Source organism: Triticum dicoccoides, chromosome 4A (genome assembly GCF_002162155.2).
Source record: "Triticum dicoccoides isolate Atlit2015 ecotype Zavitan chromosome 4A, WEW_v2.0, whole genome shotgun sequence".
Taxonomy (NCBI): Eukaryota; Viridiplantae; Streptophyta; class Magnoliopsida; order Poales; family Poaceae; genus Triticum; species Triticum dicoccoides.
In genome coordinates this window covers 544,465,305-544,471,588 of record NC_041386.1, presented here as the reverse complement: position 1 = coordinate 544,471,588, position 6,284 = coordinate 544,465,305, and positions in this window count along the sequence as shown.

Sequence of the window (6,284 nt, the reverse complement as noted above, 5' to 3'; positions counted from 1 at the left end):
CCGCTGCCCCCTTCCCCGGCGGCTGCGACCGCTTGCTGCGGTGGCCGCCGGCGCCCCGCCGTGCCTCGGCGGTCGTCGCTGCTCACCCAGGTTCGCCCTGACGGGCGCGTTCCCGCCTCTGCTTAGCCCCATGCCCGCTAGGCTCCCCAAAGCCACTGACCAGTGGGCCCCGCCCAGAATGAAAATGAAAAAAAAGAAATTACAAATAAAAAATAAATAAAAATATTAATTAATTAAAGGTTTAATTAACTTAATTACTTTTGATTAATTAAACTAATCAATTAACTAAACTAATTAAACTGTTAGTTAACTAATTAATCAGTCTATGACGGCTGGGACCCACCTGTCAAGTTGACCAGGTCAACTGCTGACGTCATGATGACGTCAGCAAACACTATTCTAGATAATGTTGGTTTAAATAATTAAATAAATCCTAAAAATGATTTAAATCTTTTAAAAATAATATAAAATAAACCGTAGCTCGGATGGAAAAACTGTGTACATGAAAGTTGCTCAGAACGACGAGACGAATCCGGATGCGCAGCCCGTTCGTCCGCCACGCATCCCTAGCATAGTGAACACGCAACTTTCCCCCTCCGGTTCATCTGTCCGAAAACGCGAAACACCGGGGATATTTTCCCGGATGTTTCCCCCCTTCACTGGTACCACCTCATACCGCATTAGGGCACCCCTGGCACTGATACTTGTCATGTCATGCATCGCTATGCATTTGTTTGCTTGATATTTATTGTTTCTTCCCCCTCTTCTGACGACCCCTCTCTCTTGCCCGAGCAACCAGGCAAGCCCCCCCCCCCTTGATCACCAGATATTGCCTACTCTTTTCTCTACTGCTTGCATTAGAGTAGTGGAGCATGTTACTGCTTTCCATTAATCCTATTCTGATGCATAGCCTATCATTGTTGCTACAACTGTTGATACCTTACCTACAATCCTAAATGCTTAGTATAGGATGCTAGTTTACCATCAGTGGCCCTACATTCTTGTCCGTCTGCCATGCTATACTATCGGGCCGTGATCACTCGGGAGGTGATCACGGGTATATACTTATATCTATTATATGATACTTGTGGTGACTAAAGACAGGTCGGCTCGAAAAGTACCCGCGAGTGATTCACGGATTGGGTCTGAAAGGACGTTTGTCCCGACGGCCCTCTGAGTGGATCTTTGTGGCGGAGCGACAGGGTAGGTTGAGACAACCTAGGAGAGAGGTGGGCCTACCCCTGGTCGGCGTCCGTGGTTATTTCAAAATAACACGCTTAACGATTTCTGGGTATTTGATCTGAGTCTGGCCATTGGCCTATACGCACTAACCAACTACGCGGGAACAGTTATGGGCACTCGACGTCGTGGTATCAGCCGAAGCCTTCGTGACGTCAGCGACTAAGCGGCGCCTGCCGCATTGGACCATAAGCTCGCGCTTGTATTAAGGGGGCTAGGTCTGCTTCCGGCCGCGTACGCAACGTGCAGGTGTGCAATGGGCGATGGGCCCAAACCCCTGCGCCATAGGATTTAGACCGGCGTGCTGACCTCTCTGTTGTGCCTAGGTAGGGCTGCGGCGTGTTGATCTTCCGAGGCCGGGCATGACCCAGAAAAGTGTGTCCGGACAATGGGGATCGATCGTGTTGGGAAATGTGGTGCACCCCTACAGGGAAGTTAATCTATTCAAATAGCCGTGATCTTCGGTAACAGGACGACTTGGAGTTGTACCTTGACCTTATGACAACTAGAACCGGTTACTTAATAAAACACACCCTTCCAAGTGCTAGATACAACCGATGATCACTCTCCCACATGGCGAGGAGAGGAGGATCGCCGGTTAGGATTATGCTATACGATGCTACTTGGTGAACTTACCATCTACTCTCTTCTACATGTTGCAAGATGGAGGTGGCCAGAAGCGTAGTCTTCGATAAGGACTAGCTATCCCCCTCTTATTCCGGCATTCTGCAGTTCAGTCCACATATGATACCCTCATTCCATTTGATACCAATGCATACATATGTAGTGTAGCTCCTTGCTTGTGAGTACTTTGGATGAGTACTCATGGTTGCTTTGCTCCCTCTTTTCCCCCTTTCTATACCCGATTGCTGCGACCAGACGATGGAGCCCAGGAGCCAGACACCACCGTCGATGATGACTACTACTACTCGGGAGGTGCCTACTACTACGTGCAGCCCGCTGACGACGACCATGAGTAGTTTAGGAGGATCCCAGGCAGGAGGCATGCGCCTCTTTCGATCTGTATCCCAGTTTGTGCTAGCCTTCTTAAGGCAAACTTGTTTAACTTATGTCGATAGTCAGATATTGTTGCTTCCGCTGACTCGTCTATGATCGAGCTCTTGTATTCGAGCCCTCGAGGCCCCTGGCTTGTAATATGATGCTTGTATGACTTATTTTATTTGTAGAGTTGTGTTGTGATACCTTCCCGTGAGTCCCTAATCTTGATCGTACACGTTTGCGTGTATGATTAGTGTATGATTGAATCGGGGGCGTCACACCCAGCTCCTCTCCTCTTGCTCTAAAAACACCCATATGGATGCTGCGGGATACGCAACCACCACGTTGCTAGCCCTTGTGCAAATCTACCATCTTCAGTCAAAATCACGCACGCTAGCTCCTCTGCATGTGCATTGCTCCACCAAGCGCTGCTCCACCTACGCACGGCCACGCCTAGTGCCCGCATGCGGCCCTGTTACCGCGGCTGCGCCGCTAACCAGACCCGGTCGTCCTCAACCGTGGACGCGGGCCGCAGCCCCGCTGCTCCACTTCACGTCCCAGCGCCTGTGGGCGCGCGCCTGAGCCCCGCGGTGCGTGGCGCCCCTGCTCCCTCGAGTGCTGCTTCCTCCGAGGCAGCGCGGCCGCTCCCCGGGCACTGCCTCCTCCCACTCGTGCCGTGCTCCCGTGCCCCAGCTCCCGGCCGTTCCTGCGCCTGGCCGGGTATGGCCCGACGCCTCGCCTCCGCTCCTTCGCTCCTCCGCCCCTCTGCTCCACCTGCCATCCGGCCGTCCCGACCGCCTGCTGGTTTCGCCCGGCTCCCGCGCCCGTCTCCCACGTCCGCGCCCACCCGGCTGCGTCGGGCCGACTCTGCCCATGGTCGCCTGCTCTGAGCCTGCGGCCCTGGCCACCCTGCATGCTGATGCAGCCGGCTCCGCGTGTCTGGCCCTCCTCCGCCTTGAGCCGACCCCGCTCGCGGCCGCGTCCTCGGCCAGTTTCGCCTTTGCCTCGTCCCGACCCTCACGACCGTCCGGATGATGCTTCATGGGCCCGTGCGCCGATTCCGCCACGCTGCCTCGACCATGCGGGCCCTCCACCGACTGGTTGCGCCGGCAGGCCCTCCGCGTCCCGGCCGCCTGCTCGGCCCGGCCTCCTTCGCACTCGCCGGCTGCTAGCCTCCAGCACCGGGTCCGGCCTCCGCGTCTGCCGGCTGCTGGCCTCCCGCGCCTGGTCTAGCACCTGCGCCCGCCGGCTTTCCACTCCAGGCGGCAGCTCGCTTCCACCCGCTTCCCGGTCTGTCGGCTTCTGCCGGGACCCGGATGCCGGCTGCTGCCGTCCCGCTCCTGCCGACTGCTCAGGCAGTGAATGAAAAGAAAGAAGAGTCAGGGGGCGATTGGTAGAGAGAGAGAGAGAGAGAGGTCGGCTGGGACAAAGAGAAGAAAAGAAAAAAATGTATGTCTGTCCGTCCGCCTGCTTCGCCACTCGGACGGCTAGACGCGACCCGGCTTGCCTGCCCGCTTCAACACCTGGCCGACTGTGCCAAGCCGGCTCGGCCGCGTCCCGCTCGCCCCCTGGCCAGTCAAGCCCGACCGGCAGGACCCTCCTCGAGCGCCCGGAGGCTCGGGGGCTACACCCAGCGGGTGTACTAACGCGCCCCCGCGAGGAAGAAGACAAAGTAGTTGCCGGGAGATCCGGCCCGACTGCTTAGCAGTCGGCCCGAATCTCGGGGGCTACACCCAGCGGGTGCGCCGCGCGCCCCTGCAAAGAAGAAGACAAAGTAGTTGCCGGAAGATTCGGCCTGACTGCTCAGCAGTCGGCCTGAATCTCGGGGGCTACACCCAATGGGTGCGCTGGCGCGCCCCCACGGAAGATTGCAGACAATAGAAGAGTTTTGTCCGGCTTCCAGCAGCCGGCGGAAGAGAAAAAGGAAGAAAAAGGGCGTTGCAAGATGCCTCGCCGCCTGGCCGGTCGAGCCTAACCGGCCGAGACCCCCCTTCGAGCACCCGGAGGCTCGAAGGCTACACCCAGCGGGTGTGGTGGCGCACTCCGCGAGCGCCGAGCCGCGCCGGCTGTCTTCGGCAAACTCCGCCTCGGCTACACGAAAACAAATGTGAGCTCCTCACCTGCATATTTTTGCACCACGAAGCACGGATAACCCCGAGCGATGCTCGGGGGACTATCTCTGCATTTTATTACAGTTGCATCACTGTTCGCCCCGGCACCAGCCAGAGTTGGCCCGGGGGCTGGCCGCTTGGCCCGAGATGTTAGTTCTCATAGATGGCTTAGTAGGATGCGCGGTACCAAAGGCCCACTCTTAGTCACAGACCGCAGAGTGGCTGTCCGGCTAGCAAGAGTGAATGCTAGAGGCCACCCACGCAAAAAATGTCCGGGAAGAAAAATGGCTCGGGCGACCCGGTCGTTTCCTTTATGAGTATCTGCTTGGTCGAAACAGCTCCCAGGGTATGAGTACTATACACTCCACTTTGCGGCCCACTCTTAGCCACAGACCGCAGAGCAGCTGTCCGGCAAGCGAGAGCACAAGCCAAAGAGCGGAGGAAACACGAAAAAGATTAAGGGGGCTCGGAAGAAATCGAGTCGGCACCCTCCGCATAAAACTTGCAATACTAAAAGCAAACATTTGATATATCTGCGTGGACTAACTTTGTCTTTTGCATGATCATTTCCGTGGGGAACCCCCCCCCCCCATCCTCGCTCGCGGGCTCGGAGGCTGCACCCAGTGGGTGCGCTTGCGCGACCCCGCCGTAAGCAAGCCGCGCCGGCTACGGTCCGCAGCCGGCCGCCATCTACATCTTCTACATCAACACCCGCTAAATAACCTCCGCCCAACTTTGCCAAGTTGCCCGGAGGCTCAGGGGCTACTGTCGGAGTAATTGACTATGGGTACCCCGAAGACGGCAAGACAATATTTCAAGACATCGGGGCTAGCAAAGCCCGTCAGTCCGATTGCTCAGGCTGCCCAGGCGGCCCCCTGTCCGACTGCCCGGGCCGACTCGCCACCCGGCTTGCTGCGTGGAGTCGGTCGCTGCATCGACCCGACACCAACGAGACGGATGTACCCGAGCACTGTTCATGTGTCACCCCAGCCATCATGTATAGTGTCACTTGTCCCCTAGCACTATTTATAAAGTGACCCAGGGGACAAGCATGACACCCCACCATGCCCCCCTTGTTCCCATGCCACCACATAGCTTACTTCCTAAGCTAGCCCACACTATATAAGCTAGCTAGCCATCCATCCATCTATCCACTCACACACATGCCTACAGCTACAAGTCATGGGCATAGCCGGCCACTAGAGCATGCCACTTACATGCATATATGAAACCAGATGCCTGTGGCACTGCTTTCAGATACAGCTCCAGGAGCAACTCTGTACCAGATATACCACATATACTCAGACATGCAGGAGTAGGGGTATTATCTCTCCGGAGAGCCCCGAACCTAGGTAAACTACCGCGTGCTACTCGCATACCTGCTCCCGGGCCTACCAGCAGCAGTCTTGCCCTCACACAAAGCCACCATGTGGCATCTATCATCTTGCCCCCCCCCCTGAGAATACCACGACATTGACCACTACTAAAAGTCACTAGATGTGATTCTTTCTTTTTAAAGAGGGTGTTAGATATGATCATGTCGTAGGCTAGAGCAAAGCTTAAGACATCTTATCCTTCTTGATTCCTGATGCCATAGCCAAAGCCCCCATGAACCCCTTCAAAACATGTGTTAGATGTATTGACGTGCCCATTGAGGTTTCCTCCTATGAAGAGCTTCTCTCCAATGGTACACTCCTAATAGTGTCCTCCGGGCCTTCCCAGAACTACCTTTTGGTGTTCTCATTGTGTCCTACTTGCAGGGCATATACGATGATAACATTGAGAACTAAGTCCCCAACTACCAGCTTAACCAGGATAATCCGGTCCCCGTGTCTCTTGATGTATACCACTTCATACTTGGGGCTCTTATTAATCAAGATGCCTGCTCCATTTCTGTTTGTGGCCGTCCCCGTGTACCACAGCTTGAAGCGAGTA